This window comes from Asparagus officinalis, chromosome 9 (assembly GCF_001876935.1).
Source record: "Asparagus officinalis chromosome 9, Aspof.V1, whole genome shotgun sequence".
Lineage (NCBI taxonomy): Eukaryota > Viridiplantae > Streptophyta > Magnoliopsida > Asparagales > Asparagaceae > Asparagus > Asparagus officinalis.
Window position 1 is genome coordinate 40,028,837 of NC_033802.1, and position 19,244 is coordinate 40,048,080.

Here is a 19,244-nt window from a genome sequence, read left to right on the forward strand (position 1 = left end):
TGTTTAAATGTGATCTTTGTAGACGTTTTGGCCACTTGGCAAAATTTTGCTATGATTTGAAAAAGACTTTACTTTTGCCAAATGATTTTAAAAGACCACAAAAGTTTAAATGTGATGTTTGTGGTAGATATGGCCACTTAGGAAAGTTTTGTTTTGATAATGTTTCACATTTGCAAAATAATCTTAAAAGATCATCTATGGTTGCAAATGTTTCCCGTGCACGAGCTAATAGTCCACAAAAATAAATGGATCTCTTTCATTGCACGTATTGCAATCGGAATGGTCATTTGAGGGATTATTGCTTTGACCGTGTTAGTGCACCACATATGCCTAAGAGGGTTCATAACCCTAGGGTTTTGAGCTTAAAAGATAGGGGTCATGTCCCTAAATCTCTTGGTACCAAGAATTCTTAGGTACCAAAACAAATTTTATTTTTAAAACCAAGTATTTTAGTGTTTTTATTTTTCTTTATCTTGGTTTTGAAAATTATGCTTTGAAATCTTTTTATATGAAAACAATTTTTAATTGATCAAATCTTTTGTTTTTCATGATTATTAGTTTTGATTTTAGATGAGAGGTTTGTAGTTATATACCCTCCGGGTTTATTGGGTGTTTATTCCCAAATCTTGTTTACCGGATGCTAAAATGTTTATATGGGTTGATACTAGCTCAATAGCTAGATATAATTGCCTCTCTTGATTTTTTTTCAATGATGATTTGGTCTTACGTTTTTGGATTTAAACTTTGATTTATGATTTCTCTTGGTTGATTTGTTTTCATTTGAAAACTTTTTACATGATTCTCATGTTTCTCTTCTTTTGATTTCATAAATCTACCTTTACAAATGATTTTTATGATCTTTGATATGAGACATTTTTTTTCATATTGACATATTTTTATATGTTCTCATTGTCTTTTTGTATGTGAGTGGTGTTTAGCATATTTTTCATTTATGCTTGCTCACAAGTTTGCCATGATCTTCATTTCATATATTCTTTATGGCATTTTGATAGGGGGAGCAATCCCTATATCTTTCCATGATCTTCATTTCATATATTCTTTATGGCATTTTGATAGGGGGAGCAATCCCTATATCTTTCTATATGTTATACTCACCTATGCTTATTGATAGGGGGAGCTTTCGTTCTCTTATTCTTTTTGTCCCCTTTTTGATGTTGTCAAAGGGGGAGAAAAATTGTTAGTATATGTATATTCTTTCTTGCTTATATGCATGATATATTATACTTTGTATATTCATTTCCCTTCATGCATATATCCTTTTTGTAAATTGTTTGTCATCATCAAAAAAGGGGAGATTGTTGGCCTTCTTGTTTTGATGATGTTTAACAAACAATTTACTACTAATGTTGTTTGTCTAGTGTCTGTGCATTCCTATGTATTGTAGACAAACAACGTAGTTGGAAGATGGATGGAATAGAGCTTCAACGATCATATCCAAAGTAGGTTGGCGGAATGTCGGTGAAGCCTTGCAATTCAAAGTTAAAGATCAAGTTCAAGCTTCATCCGCATGTGTACCAAGTTGAGCTACATTGGAGATTAAGATCTAGCTTGGGTAATCTAGTTTAGGTGTTATATTATGTGTGTTAAGTACGTTAAGCTCAATATCATATACACACACATTTATTGGTTTCCTTGTATATATATGTAGTTACATATATATACAACACAAGTTTTGGTTTTCATGTTTATAAATATGAAATTACATATTTCATATTTATTATTGTGATTTGGTTTAACTACTTAGATATGAAACAAATATATTTTCATATACATACTCCTATGTTTCATTCTCTAATGTATTTGTGAAAATATCATATTCTTAGTTTTTGGACTTAACAGTAATCATATACATATTTTATTAAGTCTATATAATCATTATGCAAAGTTTCAAAACATGGTTTAGCCTAAATGTCAAAATTCACATGTTTACATTTTCGTGTTTTGGACTACTTTTGCAAAATAATGATTTTTCACAAATGGGAAATGTAATTTGGAAAATTCTTTTTGTAACATGTCCATTTACATGTTTATATACATTTCCCAAAGTTTTATTATTTTTGGACTTCATTTGTTATTTTTAACAACTTTCCAAAGTCTAAAAAATCAGCCTTAAAACCTGTTTTTTCTGTAGTATCAGATTTCGGTCGACCGCTCCGGTCGACCGCTTATATGTTCAGTCGACAGTGGGAAGCAGAGAGTTTGTCGGGCGACCGGTGCTGTCGACCGAGAGCTCGAAATTTCCATCGGTCGACCGGTGCGGTCGACTGAAGAAGTCTCTGCGCGATTTCTTTGTTTGGGATCTGGATCGCGGTCGACCGCGAGAATTTCCGGTCAACCGCCAATATAACCGTTGCTTTCCCAACGGCTATTTCCTGAGCTGGTTTTTGGCTGAGGTTTTGGGAGGCTATAAATACCCCATTGATCTCAGTTCTCATTAACCCAAGAGAATGTTTTAACAAGTTTTAAACAAGGGTTTAAGCTTGTTTCGTTTTGGTTTAAGTTTGTTTTGGGTTTGCTGTTACAAAGAGGAGTTTACATCAACTATTGAAGAGTTCATCTTCAACATTTCATCATCCTCTCTTTGTGTTTATAGAGAAGTTTCCTTAACTCTATTTCCTAGCATTTCTACTATTGTATTTCATATCAATATTATTGCTAGTTCTTATTGAGTTAAGTTTTCATTTATATCTCATTGTTACACACACCCACTTGAGCTTATTGTATTTGCATACATAGTATATTAGGGTTGTGAGAGATTGTATCTTTGAGTTGTGCTTAATTGAGTTCTCCCCTTGTATGAGAGAACAAATCATTTATTGTTACATTGTGAGATTGCAAGGTTTTCGGTAAGCTAGAAACCGAGTTTGTTGTGAAGTTTTTGGTAAACTAGAAAACCGATTATGAGGAGTGACGTTGTTCGGTGAGCGTTGAAAACCGACACTGTGAAGTGTAAACGTTATTCGGATGAGCGTAGAAAACCCGGTTGTGATAGTGGATTTCTCCCCGGGAGTGGGGAGCGGAGACGTAGGACGGAAGGTCCGAACTCCGTGATTATATTGTGTGTTTGAATGTGCTTTGGCGTTTATTCTTATTTGTGCTCATTGCTCATTTCGCCATGGTCTCATTATTTATATGATCCTCTATCTAGTTCATATTGTTTACCCCTTGTGTTAATTTTCATATCCTTGCATATATCATATTGTATATCTCTTTGGTAGGATATATCATCTTGTGTTAGTTTATTGTATATCTCTTTGGTAGGATATATCATCTTGTGTTAGTTTATATATCCTTGCATATATATTTTATCATATAGGATATATGGGATATATCATCTTGTGTTAGTTTATATATCCTTGCATATATATTTTATCATATAGGATATATCTCATTTCTCATATTGCTTATCCTAGCTTATATTTTTTGTTGTATTTCATACTTGCTAGGATAACTTGTTAATTAATTTTAATTGGCATTTAATCGGATTAGATTAGCATAAGACCCTAATCACCCCCCTCTAGGGTCTAACAAGTAGGAGTGCCCATCTTGTCAGGCACCAATTCAATGACCTGGGCTATGTCATGAAGTCCTGAATGGAGTTCACTCGAGAAATGACATATATGGTTTGGCTGACCAGGTAATCTCGTATTTTCTGAATTACGAATACAAGGGACAAACATTCATTTTTGACAATCGGATACTTATGTTCAGCTCCTTGTAAGGTTCTACTCAGGTAATAGATGGCTTGCTCATGGCCGTCGTCATTATCTTGCACTAAAAGAGCACAGAGGGAGTGCTCTATTGCCCGCACATAGATCAGGAAAGGTTTCCCTGAAACCAGAGCTGCCAAAACAGGTAGGTTCGAGAGATAAGCTTTAATCTCATCAAACGCTTGTTGGCATGCTTCGTCCCACACAAAAGAAACATTTTCTTCATTAGTTTTGAGAAGGGTTGGCATTTACCTGGAAGATTTATGATGAATCTACGGATGTAAGCTAAGAGTCCTTGTAGTCCTCTCAGTTCTTTGAGATTCATGGGTGGTTGTAACTCCTGGATAGCTTGCACTTTGTCGGGATCTATATGAATACCTTTCATTGTGACAACAAATCTGAGAAACTTACCACTCAACATCCCCAAAAATTATTTTGTGATTCATTTTCAGTTGATAAGATCACATCAGGTTGAACATCATCCTTAATTCTTTAAGATGATCATCTCTGCTGCAAGTCTTTACAACCAAGTCATCTATGTAACATTCGACCATCTTACGAAGATGATCTCGGAAGATCATGCTCATGGCACGTTGGTAAGTTGCGCCTCTGTTTTTTAATCCAAAGGGCATTACTATGTAGCAGTATGTTCCCAACGGAGTCCTGAAGGAGGTATGTTTCTCATCTTTAGGTTACATTTTGATTTGATTATACCCGAAAAATCCATCTATGAAGAACATCCTTCAAACCCGCACATATTGTCTATAATAGCATTCGTGATGGGTAAAGGGAATTCGTCTTTTAGACATGCGACATTGAGATCCCTAAAGTCAATGCAGATATAGATCTTTCCGTTCTTCTTCAGGACCGGGGTGATGTTGACCATCCAGTCTGGGTGTTACTCCTCTCCAATGATGCCTGAATCGATCAGCTTCTTCACTTCGGCTTCGATCGCCTCCATGAGTTGCGGACGAAACTGTCGTTGCTATTGTTTGACAGATTTAATGTTCAGTTTTGATATTGAGGTGGTGAATAGCTACCTGTGGGTCTAAACGAAGCATGTCCTCGTAATTCTAGGCGAAGACATCAATATATTCCCGGATGAGAGATATAATGTCTTCTTTCTCCTAGATAGGTAAGCTACCACTTATAAATATGGGCTTGGGATTGGCCTCATCCCCCATATTTACTTAGAGCACTTTGTCCTCAGTGGGTGATTGGCGTTGTTCAAACCGACCCCTCCACTAGGCACTGACATGATGATCTCATGCTTTATCATAAAATGTGATCTGGTCATCCTCTTTAATTTCGATGGGTTCAGCTGTGGCCATGTTGACTGTAAGATTTCTGAATACATCCCTTATGCTGACATCTGAATCCCACATTGAGGATGTTGATGATGAATCAACGGAGTGAATCTCTTCGGATTCTTCTCTAGAGTCGAAACATAATTTTGACGAAGAGGAGATATAACCTAGCCCTCTTCGAGTTTTATTAAAATAATCGATGGGCCTTCCTTTGGGAACGAAAGGTTGTGTAATCGTTCTTCGTCCTTTGCCAAGTTCAAGCCTTCCTTGTGGGAGATGTCGTAACCCATGTTCTCTATTATACGCATTGCTACCAGATCATAGTACGAGAATTGATGAGCAGGCTTATCTTCTTCCTATTCGTACTATAGCGTACGTAGAGGTTGATCCGTCCTTTTGAAGATAATATCTTTCTGATTATTATCTTGGGCTGGTACAATAAAGGAGACTCATGAGGACTCGATCGTTTGTTTGTCTGTTACAGATGACAAGTGCACAGGCAAGTGTAAAGATGAGTTATTATACAACCCTAGAGCTAGATAGCTAGACACATCATTACTAGACTCTGAATCAGGCAACAAGTAAGCAAAGTTGAAATCTTTATTAAGGACAAACTCTCTGGCTTCATCAGCATTGGCTACATCATGGCCTTCACAGCCTATTACAATAGGTTCAATATCATTCAAGATAAGATTCTCGTTGTAGTCAGACTCACTGTCGGCCTCGTTGCCGCTCTCGGATTCATCGCCATGCGGTTCCCCCTCGGACTAAAAATCTTGGTAGAGCAAGGAGTCGGTGAAATAGTTTTCAACACCTTTGAAGGGTCGCTTCTTAGCAAAGACCGTCTTCACTTGATTATAGTCATCCACATATTTCATGTACTAATGTAGTGTGGGTGGACTATCCGGTTTCTATGGATCCATGGTCGACCCAATAGCATGTTATAGGAGGGTTCTGCTTCGATTACGTAGCAGGTCACCTCTGTCTTCATGTCGCCCAGCCGGCATTTGAGATGAATCTTACCCAATGGCCAGGTTCCAGTAGCGTTAAAGCCAAAGATGGTGGTAGTCGTTACGGACAACCGCCTATGGGGTACCCCCAAGTGCTTGATGAGCTTTAGGGGAACAATGCTTAATGCTTACCCAGGGTCCACATAGATTCTGTCCACCTTAGAGGAGCCGACATATCCCATGAAGTATAGGGGTCGGTCGTGAGCCGTACTCTTGATGAGCATATTATTAGGAGTAAAGGTTATGCAGGGGATCTGTGTTAGACCCTAGAGTGAGGGTGATTAGGGTCTTATGCTAATCTAATCCGATTTTATGCTAATTAAAACTAATTAACAAGTTATCAGCTAATCTAATCCGATTTTATGCTAATTAAAACTAATTAACAAGTTATCCTAGCAAGTATAAAATACAATAAGATATGTGAGCTAGGATAAGTACTAATTAACAAGTTATCCTAGCAAGTATAAAATACAATAAGATATGTGAGCTAGGATAAGTGATATACATAAGGGTAAACAAAATAAACAAGATAGTGCATAATATAAATAATGAGCAATGGACAATGGTGATAAGAAATATAAACATAAGAGTAAGTGCACCAAAGCAAACTCAAACACACGAAATGATCACGGAGTTCGGACCTTCGTCCTACGTCTCCGCTCCCCACTCCCGGGGAGAAATCCACTAATACAATCGGGTTTTCTACGATCACTCGAATAACGTTTACACCACACAATAACAGAATATAACTACACTCCACACCCTCTAAATGTTGGTCACTCCGTGTCCTTCCTCAAATGCTCGGATACAACCTCTCCCTAGGTTCGTTAACTGACGCCACTCTTCTTGGAAGCAACCCCATCTCTCACCACACACTCCTCTCGGTGTACTAGTATAATACAAAGTGAATCTCACAATAAGGCACAATATAAAGTGTTTGTTCTCTACAATGGATGAGAACGAATTATAAGCACACTCTCTAGGTTACACAATCCCACAACCCAATTTTACTATGAATGTAAATACAATAAGCTCAATAGGTTGTGTGTGAACAAAGAGATATAAATCAAAACTAAACTCAAGATAATTATAGCTTAATAACAATAAAAATCAAATATATAAAAGAGCTAGAAATAGAGTTTAGAAAACTTCTCAATAGATCAAGAGATTGAGGAAGAGTAGTTGGATGCTCAGGCACCAATAGGATCTCCTCAAGCTCTTGTGAAATTAATTTCACAAACTTAAACTCTCAAATACTTAAAAGCTTCTTAAACACTCTTTTAAACAAAAACAAAACAAGCTTAAACCTTTGTTAAACTCTTTTAACACATTCTCTTAGCTATATTGAAAGATGAGAGCAAGGGGGTATTTATAGCCTCCCAAAACCTCAGCCAAAAACCCAACAGAAAGACCAAAAAGCTCAAGGAAAACAGCTCAAGAAAAGAGCCATTGGAACCTGATTGACAGTTCGACGGTCGACCGTAAGAAATGCGCGGTCGACCGCGATCAGGTCAGAAACAGAGCTTTGGCTCTAGACATCAGCCGGTCGACCATGGCGGTCGACCGTAAAACTCTCTGGACTACATCCGATCGACTGCCATGATCGACTATGAGCCATCAAAAAACAATTTTGAGTCTCTGGACTCAAGGGCGGTCGACCGTGGCAGTCGACCGCAAACTGGTATATGAAAAACAGGTTTTGAAAGTTATTTTCTGATTTTAAAATCCTGTTTAAAAATAACAAATAAATTCTAAAAAATGTAAAACTTTAAGAAATGATTATAGACATGATAATAAACATGCTACAAAAACTAGTTTTCAAAAAGGACCTCCCAAATAAAAAAATATCATCATTTTGTAAAATAGTCCAAAACATGAAAATGTAAACATATGAGTTTTGACATTTTAGCTTAACCATGTTTTGAAACATTACAAAATGATTATATAGACTTAATAAAAGATGTATATGATTGTTATTAAGTCCATAAACCAAGAAAACAGTATTTTCATAAAATTATATATTTTGCAAACATTTCAAAATTAAATATGATTTCATTGAACTAAATAAAATTGATATTGATGAAATCATATATATGCATGTAAGTATGAAACAAAAATATATTTTCTAATTATATTCAATTATTTCATATTAAAACTTGAAAACTATCATATATGTATATATATATAACTATATATATACAAAACCAAAACGTGTATTTGTGTATATGATTGAGCTTAAAGTACCAACACACATAATATAAAACCTAAAACTAAATTTACCCAAGCTTGTGATCTTCAACGAAGCTCTATCTTGGTAAACTTGTGGATGAAGCTTGAACTTGAATCTTTAACTTGAATTGCATAGCTTCACTCCACTATTCTGTCAACCTCCATTGGATATGATCGTGAATGCTTAATTCTATCCATCCTCCAACTTATTGTTTGTCTATAATAAATAAGAAAACACAAATACTAGACAAACAACATTAGTGATAAATTATTTGTTAAACATCATCAAAACAAAGAGGCCAACAATCTGTTGTTTGGATATTCGGCAGCACTAAGGACACTCCTTTTCTGCCTCTTCTTCGGGACCAGGTAGGAAATGTGTGGCAAAAGCCTCCGAGTAAGCTAGTGCCTCTCGTAGAGATTCTTGTGTAGAATTGGATAATCACAGGAATTCATACAAAGTGATTCTGGCTGGGATATTAGCTAACTGTGCCAGCACGTTGAATTGAAAGGGTTGACCACTCGAACTAGGCTTGTCAGGATTCGATTGAAATTGTCCCATATTGGAGGATAGTGCTTAGCGAAGTCCTTTCCCGCCCTTATGCCTAATACGTCCACCTCATTGTTAAAATCGGTAAGGGCTGCCATCTCCACCTTGTTAGCCCTTATGTTTTGATGATGTTCTTACAACCATCATTATCGGTACTAATGGCTTATTGAGTGTAAATGTAGCAAATTCCTTTATTAAGCTCATTAGTGCCATTAATGGAGGATGGATGGAATATACGCTATAACGAAGATATCCAAAGGAGGAGGAGGCCAAGAGATGAAGCAACGTTATTGCAAGAACGACAAATTCGAATAAAAGCTTCATCCGATTCAAGCTATATCAAAGCTCAAGTATTGTTCTCTATATGAGGATATTAGCTTTCTTTTGCTTTTCTCTCTAGTGCTAGAATGTAGGCAAAGAGTTACTGATTTTACTTGAAGCTATTGGGAATCACACACACGTTTTCATACTTGTGTTTTTTAAGCGTTTTCACAAAATACTATTTTTCACAAGTATGAGGACCTATCTGCAAAATTCTTTTTCAAACAATTTGTTTTTAGTATTAAAAACATTTTACAAAGTTTTAGAATTTTTAGAGGTCAAATAAATATTTTGCAAATATTTCAAGTTGGTCAAAAATCTGTTTTCTGCAAAATGTCAGAAAGCGGTCGACCGGTCCGGTCGACCGCTCCCATGACCATTCCTCAGAATTTTCCAGAGAGGTCGTCGGTCGACCGGTACGGTCGATCGAAATCTCGATTTTCAAATCGGTCGGCCGCGCCGGTCGACCGACGATGGCTCTGTCTGTTTTCTAAGTTTTCATAGCGGATGACGGTCCACCGAATTTTTCGGTCGGTCGACCGACTAACTTTTTCGGTCGACCGAAGGTTTATTTCGGACGATCGAAATTTCCTTCAGTCAACCGCGACTTTTTTAAACGGTCGTTTTGCCTCGTTTGTTGTGCTTTCACTTAATAGTGTTTGGCACAGTCTGAGCTAACAATCTGAAAAGAAGATTATCTTCCTATATGAGAAGATTGGGTTTTGTTTTAAAATGATTTAATCTCTTCTATAAACCCCCCCCCAGACTTCTTCTTCTTCCTCAGCCCTAACGTTTGCAAAAACCAGAGAGAGCTTTCTGTTTCCTGAGAAAAATTTTCAAAGCCTGTTTTCTCTCTGTTTTAAGTGTGATTCACTTCCCAGCTTCAGTAAACCTTCTCTTTGCTATAGGGGCTGTGTAAAGAGAGGTTCTTGCATCTTTTCTTCTGCTGTGTGAGTGAGATCTTGTGTAGATCAACTGTGAGGGAGTGTGATCTGTTGAGATCAACCTGTGTAGTGAGAGAGATCATGTGGGATCACTGTGTAGACGAAGTTCCGGCTTCCAAACCAGGTGTGTAGTGGATTTCTCCTCGAGAGTGGGGAGCGGGTTGAATATGCATATGTTAGAAGGACAATCCACAACTAGACCACCACTCTTCACAGGGACTAATTTTGCTTATTGGAAGGCTAGAATGAGAATTTACCTTCGTTGCATTGATCTTGACATCCTAGGGCTTATAGAAAAGAAATATGTAGAGAAGTCCAAAGTTGAGAACATGTCCGATGATGAAAGGCACCTTGCCAATCTCAATGCTAAGGCCATGAACGCCTTAATATGTGGTGTTTCCCGCAATGAATACAATAGGGTTTCCACGTGTACAACCGCATACAAAATTTGGCAAAAATTATGTGTCACACATGAAGGAACACCCCAAGTTAAGGAATCTAAGATTAGTGGACTCATGCATGATTATGAGCTATTTAAAATGCTTCCTAATGAATCCATTGATGCTATGTTTTCCCGTTTTACTAATATCATCAATGAATTAAGCAATTATCCATTCAAGAGATGAATTACAAGATACTTCGCTCCTTGACTCCGACATGGGAACCCAAGGCTACGGCCATTGAGGAAGCTCATGACCTCACTACCTTAGCTCTTGATAGCCTCATCGGAAAGCTCAAAGTGCATGAGAAGAAGCTCAAGGGGAAGGAGAAGGAGGAAGTGCCATCACGTGAAGTTGAGGAGCCGTCACCAAAGTTGAAGACCATAGCTCTCAAAGGAGCTAGTGACAACTCATCTTCGTCGTCGGAGAGTGAAGTTGATTTTTCTAGAGAAGTGGCTCATCTCTCTAGAAGAATCTCTAGACTCATAAAGATGAACAAAAAATTTAACCCCTGATCTAACAACAAGTTTTCCTCTCGTGTAGGTAAATGTTTTGAATGCAATGAACCGGGTCACATCGCTAAGGATTGCCCCAAGCCTAAAGAAAAGTACATGAAGTACAAGAAGAAGAAGGCTATGTATGTCGGATGAGAAGAATCCGAACCAAGTGACTCGGAGAGTGATGAAGAAGGAGCCAAATTTGCTCTTCATGACCCAAATGTTTGTTTCATGGCAAATGAACATGAGGTAATATCCGAGGCCGAAAGTGAATCTTTTTATATGCAATGTGACATAGCTATGGCTTTAGAAGAGTTGAACTTTGAATTTAAAAGAATGTCTAAAGAATACTCTTCTTTCAAAAAATTGCATACCTCTTGTGATATTAAGCTAGAGCAACTAACAACCTCTCTTGCTCTAAAAGATGAATTGCTAGGAGATCTCGATTTCGAGAACAAGCAATTAAGATCAAAGATTGAAAAATTAGAAATTGAGGGTTGTAGAACTAGACCCACTCATGCTTATGACAACTACAATCACCATGGTAGAAATAGGTTTCGTGGTTCTAACATTCGTACATACAAAAGAAATTTTGTATGCACCTATTGTATGAGACATGGACACATTTCTACTCATTGTAGAATTAAAGACAATGAAGATTTTTATGGTTTGATATGGGTACCCAAAGGTACCAAGACTACTAACCACCAAGGACCCAAGACATGGGTACCTAAAGCTACTACACCTTCATCTTCTTCTTTTGTAGGGAACGTCACGGCAACGACGTAAGGAGATGTGGTACCTTGATAGTGGTTGCTCACATCATATGACGGGCAACAAAGAGTTATTTGCAACCCTATCAAGGATTGAAGGAGGCAATGTCTCCTTCGGTGGTGGTGAGAAAGGTAAAATCATTGGTATCGGGTCTATTGGTAAGAAACCCTCACCCACAATTGAAGATGTTTATTTAGTAAGTGGTTTGAATCATAATCTTCTTAGCATTAGCCAATTAAGTGATAAAAGTTTTGATATTTCTTTTAAACCGGATAAATGCATCATTAGTATGAATGGAAAAATTGTTTTTATTGCTAATCGCAAATCTAATGTATACATTTTTGAGATGAATGAGTTAGTGAATCAAGACGTGAAGTGCCTTGCAGCTATTAATGAAAATCCTTGGATTTGGCATAAGAGACTTGAACATGCAAATATGGAGTTAATATCAAAATTGTCTAAGAAGAATCTTGTAAAAGGGCTACCTAGCTTGCACTTCATAAAGGATACAATTTGTGAGGATTGTGCTAAAGGTAAACAAACAAAATCTTCTTTCAAATCCATCCATGAGGTATCGACTTCTAAACCCTTGCAATTACTTCATCTTGATTTATTTGGTCCTATGCGTGTTACCTCTCTTGGAGGCAAACACTATGTTTTTGTGATTATTGATGATTTTTCTCGTTTTACATGGACAATATTTCTTGCTAAGAAAAATGATTGTTTTGAAGAATTTGCTAATCATGTTAAAAGAATTGAAAATGAAAAGGATTTGAAAGTGGTTAAAATAAGAAGTGATCATGGTGGTGAATTTCAAAATGAATTTTTCTATGATTTTTGTGCTCATCATGGTATAACTCATATGTTTTCCGCTCCTAGAACACCACAACAAAATGGTGTTGTTGAACGGAAAAATCGCACCATACAAGAGATGGCACGCACTATGCTTAATTCTTTTGATTTGCCAAAATATTTTTGGGCGGAAGCCGTCAATACGGCTTGCCATGTTTTAAATCGTATTTTGATTAGACCAAAGCTTAAGAAAACTCCTTATGAACTTTATTATGGAAAAACTCCCTTCATTGGTTATTTTCATGTCTTTAGTTGCAAATGTTTTATTTTAAATACAAAAGATCACCATGATAAATTTGATTCCAAAATTGATGTTGGTATTTTCTTGGGTTATGCACCTCGAAGTAAGGCTTATAGGGTCTTCAATAAACGAAGCCTCGTTGTTGAAGAGTCTATAAACGTTACTTTTGATGAGACTAATGTTGGCTCTCAAGTTGTGTTGCCTAGGAAAGATGATGATGATGATATTGAGGGAGGATTGGACTTGTTGCAAATCAATGACACTCCCTCTATAGAAGTTCAAAAGGATGTGGATAGCACAAACGCTCAAGATCAAGTTGAACCACCTAAAGCTTGGAAATTCACATCAAATCATCCAAAGGAACAAATCATTGGGAGCCCTTCAAAAGGAGTTATAACTCGCTCAAAAGCCTTGAGTGAATGTGGTAATGTTGCATTTCTATCTCAACTAGAACCTAAAAAGGTTAATGATGCTTTAAATGATGAGTTTTGGGTTTTGGCTATGCATGAAGAATTAAACAATTTTCAAAGAAATGAAGTTTGGAAGTTAGTTCCTAGACCTAACAATGCTAGTGTTATTGGTACAAAATGGGTTTTTAGAAACAAACTTGATGAACATGGCATTGTAACTAGAAATAAAGCTCGTTTGGTTGCCCAAGGATACAATCAAGAGGAGGGCATAGACTATGATGAAACCTTTGCACCGGTTGCAAGGTTGGAATCTATTAGGATGTTTTTGGCATTTGCTAGTTTTAAAAATTTCAAACTATTTCAAATGGATGTCAAAAGTGCTTTCTTAAATGGTTTTATAGAAGAGGAAGTGTATGTTGAGCAACCCCCCGGTTTTATAGATCATGCTTTTCCTAATCATGTTTACCGGGTACAAAAAGCTTTATATGGGTTGAAACAAGCTCCTAGGGCTTGGTATGCTCGCCTCTCTAGTTTTCTTATTGAAAATGGTTTTTCAAAAGGAACAATTGATAACACACTTTTTGTGAGAAAAAGGAAAAATGATTTCATTTTGGTTCAAATATATGTGGATGACATTATTTTTGGTGCTACTAATGAATCCTTGTGCAAGGAATTTTCTAAAGTTATGCAGGATCACTTTGAGATGAGTATGATGGGAGAGCTTACATTCTTTCTCGGGCTCCAAGTCAAGCAAACTAAGGATGGGATCTTCATTTCACAAAGCAAGTATGCGAAGGAATTGGTGAAGAAATTCAAGTTGGAGAATTCTAAGCATGCGCCTACTCCCATGAGTACTAGTGTTAAGCTTGATGCGGATGAGAGTGGTGAAGATGTGGACCAAAAACTATACCGAGGTATGATAGGTAGTCTTCTTTATCTTACCGCTAGTAGGCCCGATATTATGTTTAGTGTGTGTGCATGTGCACGTTTTCAAGCATCTCCAAAAGCATCTCATTTAATTGCGGTTAAAAGGATCATTAAGTATGTTAATGGAACTTTTAACCTTGGTTTGTTTTATCCAAAAAGCACCACTTTTGATTTATATGGTTTTTGTGATGCCGACTTTGCCGGATGTAAGGTAGATCGCAAGAGTACTAGTGGAACATGCCAATTCTTAGGAAATTCCCTTGTTTCTTGGGCTTCCAAGAAACAAAATTGTGTTGCATTGTCCACTACGGAAGCGGAATACATTGCCGCCGGCTTATGTTGTGCTCAAGTTTTATGGATGAAACAAAGTTTAGTTGACTATGATTTGAATTTTCAAAATATTAAAATCTTTTGTGATAACACAAGTGCCATAAATATTTCCAAAAATTCGGTTTTGCATTCTAGAACTAAGCATATTGACGTGCGCCATCATTTCTTACGCGATCATGTAGAGAGACAAGATGTATCCCTAGTATTTGTTGACACCAAATCTCAACTAGCGGATATATTTACTAAGCCTCTTGGAGAGGATGATTTTTGTCGCATAAGAAATGGTTTGGGCTTATGCACTATGTGAAAGTTCTACATTGTTTGCTTGTTTAGTTGCATTTTGTATTTCTCTTTACCCCATTTTTGATGGTGACAAAGGGGGAGAAAAATCTCCTCATTTGTGGCACATACTTAGGGGGAGCTCATAGATAGGGAGAGCACCTATCTATAAGCTATTTTATTTTTGCTCTTATATAATGGTTGGTTGTCCTCATCAAAAAGGGGGAGATTGTTAGCCCTTATGTTTTGATGATGTTCTTACAACCACCATTATCGGTACTAATGGCTTATTGAGTGTAAATGTAGTAAAATCATTTGTCAAGCTCGTTAGTGCCATTAATGGAGGATGGATGGAATATATGCTACAACGAAGATATTCAAAGGAGGAGGAGGCCAAGAGATGAAGCAACGTTATTGCAAGAACGACAAATTCGAATAAAAGCTTCATCCGATTCAAGCTATATCAAAGCTCAAGTATTGTTCTCTATATGAGGATATTAGCTTTCTTTTGCTTTTCTCTCTAGTGCTAGAATGTAGGCAAAGAGTTACTGAGTTTACTTGAAGCTATTGGGAATCACACACACGTTTTTAAACTTGTGCTTTTAAGCGTTTTTCACAAAATACTATTTTTCACACCTATCTGCAAAATTCTTTTTCCAAATAGTTTGTTTTTAGTATTAAAAACATTTTACAAAGTTTCAGAATTTTTAGAGGTCAAATAAATATTTTGCAAATATTTCAAGTTGGTCAAAAATCTGTTTTCTGCAAAATATTAGAAAGCGGTCGACCGGTCCGGTCGACCGCTCCCATGACCATTCCTCAGAATTTTCTAGAGAGGTCGTTGGTCAACCGGTACGGTCGACCGAAATCTTGATTTTCAAATCGGTCGGCCACGCCGGTCGACCGACGATGGCTCTGTCTGTTTTCTAAGTTTTCATAGCGGCTGGGGGTCGACCGAATTTTTCGGTCGGTCGACCGACTAAGTTTTTCGGTCGACCGAAGGTTTATTTTGGATGACCGAAATTTCCTTCAGTCAACCGTGACTTTTTTAAACGGTCGTTTTGCCTCGTTTGTTGTGCTTTCACTTAATAGTGTATCCTCGATCAAACTTGCGTTCCCCAGCTTCAAAACGACTGCGCTCATAGCAACGGCTTTCGCCGTTGCTTGCTCTTTCTTTCAGAACCTTGCGCGCTCAGCTCAAGACGGTGATTCTTTGCTTGTTGCTTCAAAACTACAGGCAGTCTGAGCTAACAATCTGAAAAGAAGATTATCTTCCTATATGGGAAGATTGGGTTTTGTTTTAAAATGATTTAATCTCTTCTATAAAAACCCCCCAGACTTCTTCTTCTTCCTCAGCCCTAACGTTTGCAAAAACCAGAGAGAGCTTTCTGTTTCCTGAGAAAAATTTTCAAAGCCTGTTTTCTCTCTGTTTTAAGTGTGATTCACTTCCCAGCTTCAGTAAACCTTCTCTTTGCTATAGGGGCTGTGTAAAGAGAGGTTCTTGCATCTTTTCTTCTGCTGTGTGAGTGAGATCTTGTGTAGATCAACTGTGAGGGAGTGTGATCTGTTGAGATCAACCTGTGTAGTGAGAGAGATCGTGTGGGATCACTGTGTAGACGAAGTTCCGGCTTCCAAACCGGGTGTGTAGTGGATTTCTCCTCGAGAGTGGGGAGCGGGGACGTAGGCCAGAGGGCCGAACCTCGTCAACACATCGCGCGTCAAGGATAACGAACTCCTAACCCTATCTCTCTTACTTTAATTGCTTTACTGTTTTGTGGTTTGCTTGTGCTTAATTTTTATTGCATATTAGAGCCTCTTGACCCTAATCACCCCCCCTCTAGGGTCCAACACACCTTGTCGTCATCTGGAATTGCAGAAAGAACATTACAGAGTTTAGCCTTACCTTTGGACTTCTTTGAAGGCTTTAGAAGTCCATTGCTCATCGTTGAGGATATTAGGGTGGACCCACATTACTTGCCCTGATGGTAAGGTTTGCAGTACTAAACCCTTCTCACGCTGGTTGTGAGGATCGGTATTGACAATCTTCAACTCCGCTTTGGGGATAGACATGACACCTGTCGGTGCATGGACTTCAGGGAGATCTGTCCTAATTTTCAAAGTGACCATGTTCGTAGTCACTTTCTTCTGCGCCTTCTCCTTCTTTAAGACTCCCGCATCATAAAGAGCTTAGAGCTTGTCCTTGAGGACATAGCACTTAGAGGTAGGATGATGAATCATCTTATTGTATGCACAGTAATTTGGGTCATCCGTTTTGTTAAGTCTTCAGGCTTCTTAACCTATGGCAGCTTTATTCTGTTGCTCTTGATGAGGGTGTCGAAAGGTAGCAATGAATTGATCCTCTTGGAAGTCATATTATCTTTGAGGGCGCGGCTTAGATGAGTTAAACTTTTGTCTCTGAACTGATTTGGGGGCTGGAGTAGCCTCAACAGCCATGATCTCTTTCCCCTTTGACTGAGGAGGATTTCTGGATGCATTTGGTTCATTAAGGTTCTTCTGCTTCCAGCCTTTTGATCATGTTTTCCACTTGCTAACCTTGGCGAACAAGCTCTTTCTAAGTTTGGGTTACCACCGCGTTAACCTTGGACAGAATGTTGATCGAGAGGTTGTTGCGACACATCTCAATCAATGTGTTTTCAGAGATTGGTCCCGGCAATATAGTGATTAATTCCTGAATCTCTTCACAAAGTTGTTGACCGACTCCTCTTTTTTTTTTACTTTTCATCTAGCAGAGTGGTCATCGACACTTTCGTGTCGTCATCGAAGAAGCAGGCTAAGAAAAGTTTCTCTATATTAGCACATGTTTTGATGGATCCTGGTTCTAGCTTGCGGAACCATTCAAAGTCCACCTCCTTCAGGGTTCTGATGAATAGCCGAGTGAGGATAGGATCATTCCCCGTAAGAAAACCTGTTTGAGATAGGAAGTAGTAGATGTGTTATGAGGGAGACCTATTACCATCAAATTAGACTAAACTCATGGGCTTGAACTTTTACGGGTAAGGAACTGTATCTCATTCAATCGGATACGGTCTAACCACCCCCAGCTTGTTCATATTCTTGTAAAGCTTTAAGCTGTCGAGTTAACTTGGAATTCGTCAAGCCTCTTATCTCGGGGAGTGCTGGCGGCACGTGACACTCCTCCTGATGACTTGGATGAAGAGTTTGAAGATGATCCGAGGTCATCTTCTCCTTCCGTTGTGTGAGGGGGAGTAGGTTCCTGCTCTTAGTGTTTTGAGGATTTCGGGGAAGCCCGTGAAGTCCTCTTCTTCTTCTTCTTCTTCATCTTTAGAAGTTGCTCCAACATCTCCTTCCATGAGTCGATGGTTTCTTGCTGCTTGGCAATTGCAGCTTGTTGTTCCTTTAGCTTTTTGGTGATATCTTCAAGGACCTCTGCCATGTGCACCTTTGCACTGCTGCCCTGAATCGAGCTTGAGGCTTGAGATGTTGCCATTGCTGAGCAATCATCATCATCGTCATTAGACATGGGGGCTAAGCACGTGTAATCAAACGGAATAGCAACCCCCATTTGATGCGGGTACGTTGGTATACACATTCACGCTCAATCGGGAGGCTTTTCAACCACGGTGAGAATTCAGGATCCGAAGAATCTAAATTCTTGGCCTTGGGCTTCCCCGTCACATTGACCGTTGTGGTTGGGAGTTCCAAGTCATTAGTAGCTTGTCTCCTCTGACGGTTGTGTCTTCGGCGAGGATGTCTTGTTTCCATTAGTTTGGATAGTCTCTCAAACAATGATGGTTTTAGTGTTCTGGTACACTGGCAGTCAGTGAGCACTGCTGTAATAAGCCATTTGCAGTAGCACTGAGGAGTTACCTTGTGAATTGTGTGCTTGCATGTCAAATGCTCTCTAAGTTCCCCTGGTTGTTCATGGTGACAACCCCTAGTGTCAGAAGGACCAGATGAGCAAATGTGCAAAGATGGTTCAAGAGAACCATTGAAGGAACACTCATAAAAATCTCTAAGTTTCAAAATCTAGCGAACTCACTTTGACAGGCAAGGTGGCCTGGTTGGATGAACTTGTGCCTGTCGGGCGAGCTCAGTCGCTTGTTTGTTCAGGAGAGGTTCGCCTGTTTGGCGAACTACTGCCTTGCCTTTCTAGCAATGACTCGCCTTCAAGCGAGCCTGGCGAGGTTCGCCTGCATGATGGCCTTCGCCTGAAATGCGAAGTTCGAAAAGCCCGCCTGAGTAGGTGGGTTCGCCTGATTAACGCAGTTCGCCAGAATTAGGAACGTGGTCAGTAAAGCAAAACCCGCCTGAATTGGTGGGTTCGCCAGTTTTGTACAGTTCACCAGAATTGGGAACTTTGCTCGCAGAGCGAAGCCCGCCTGCATTGCTAAGCTTGCCTGAAATGCTGAGTTCGCCAGTT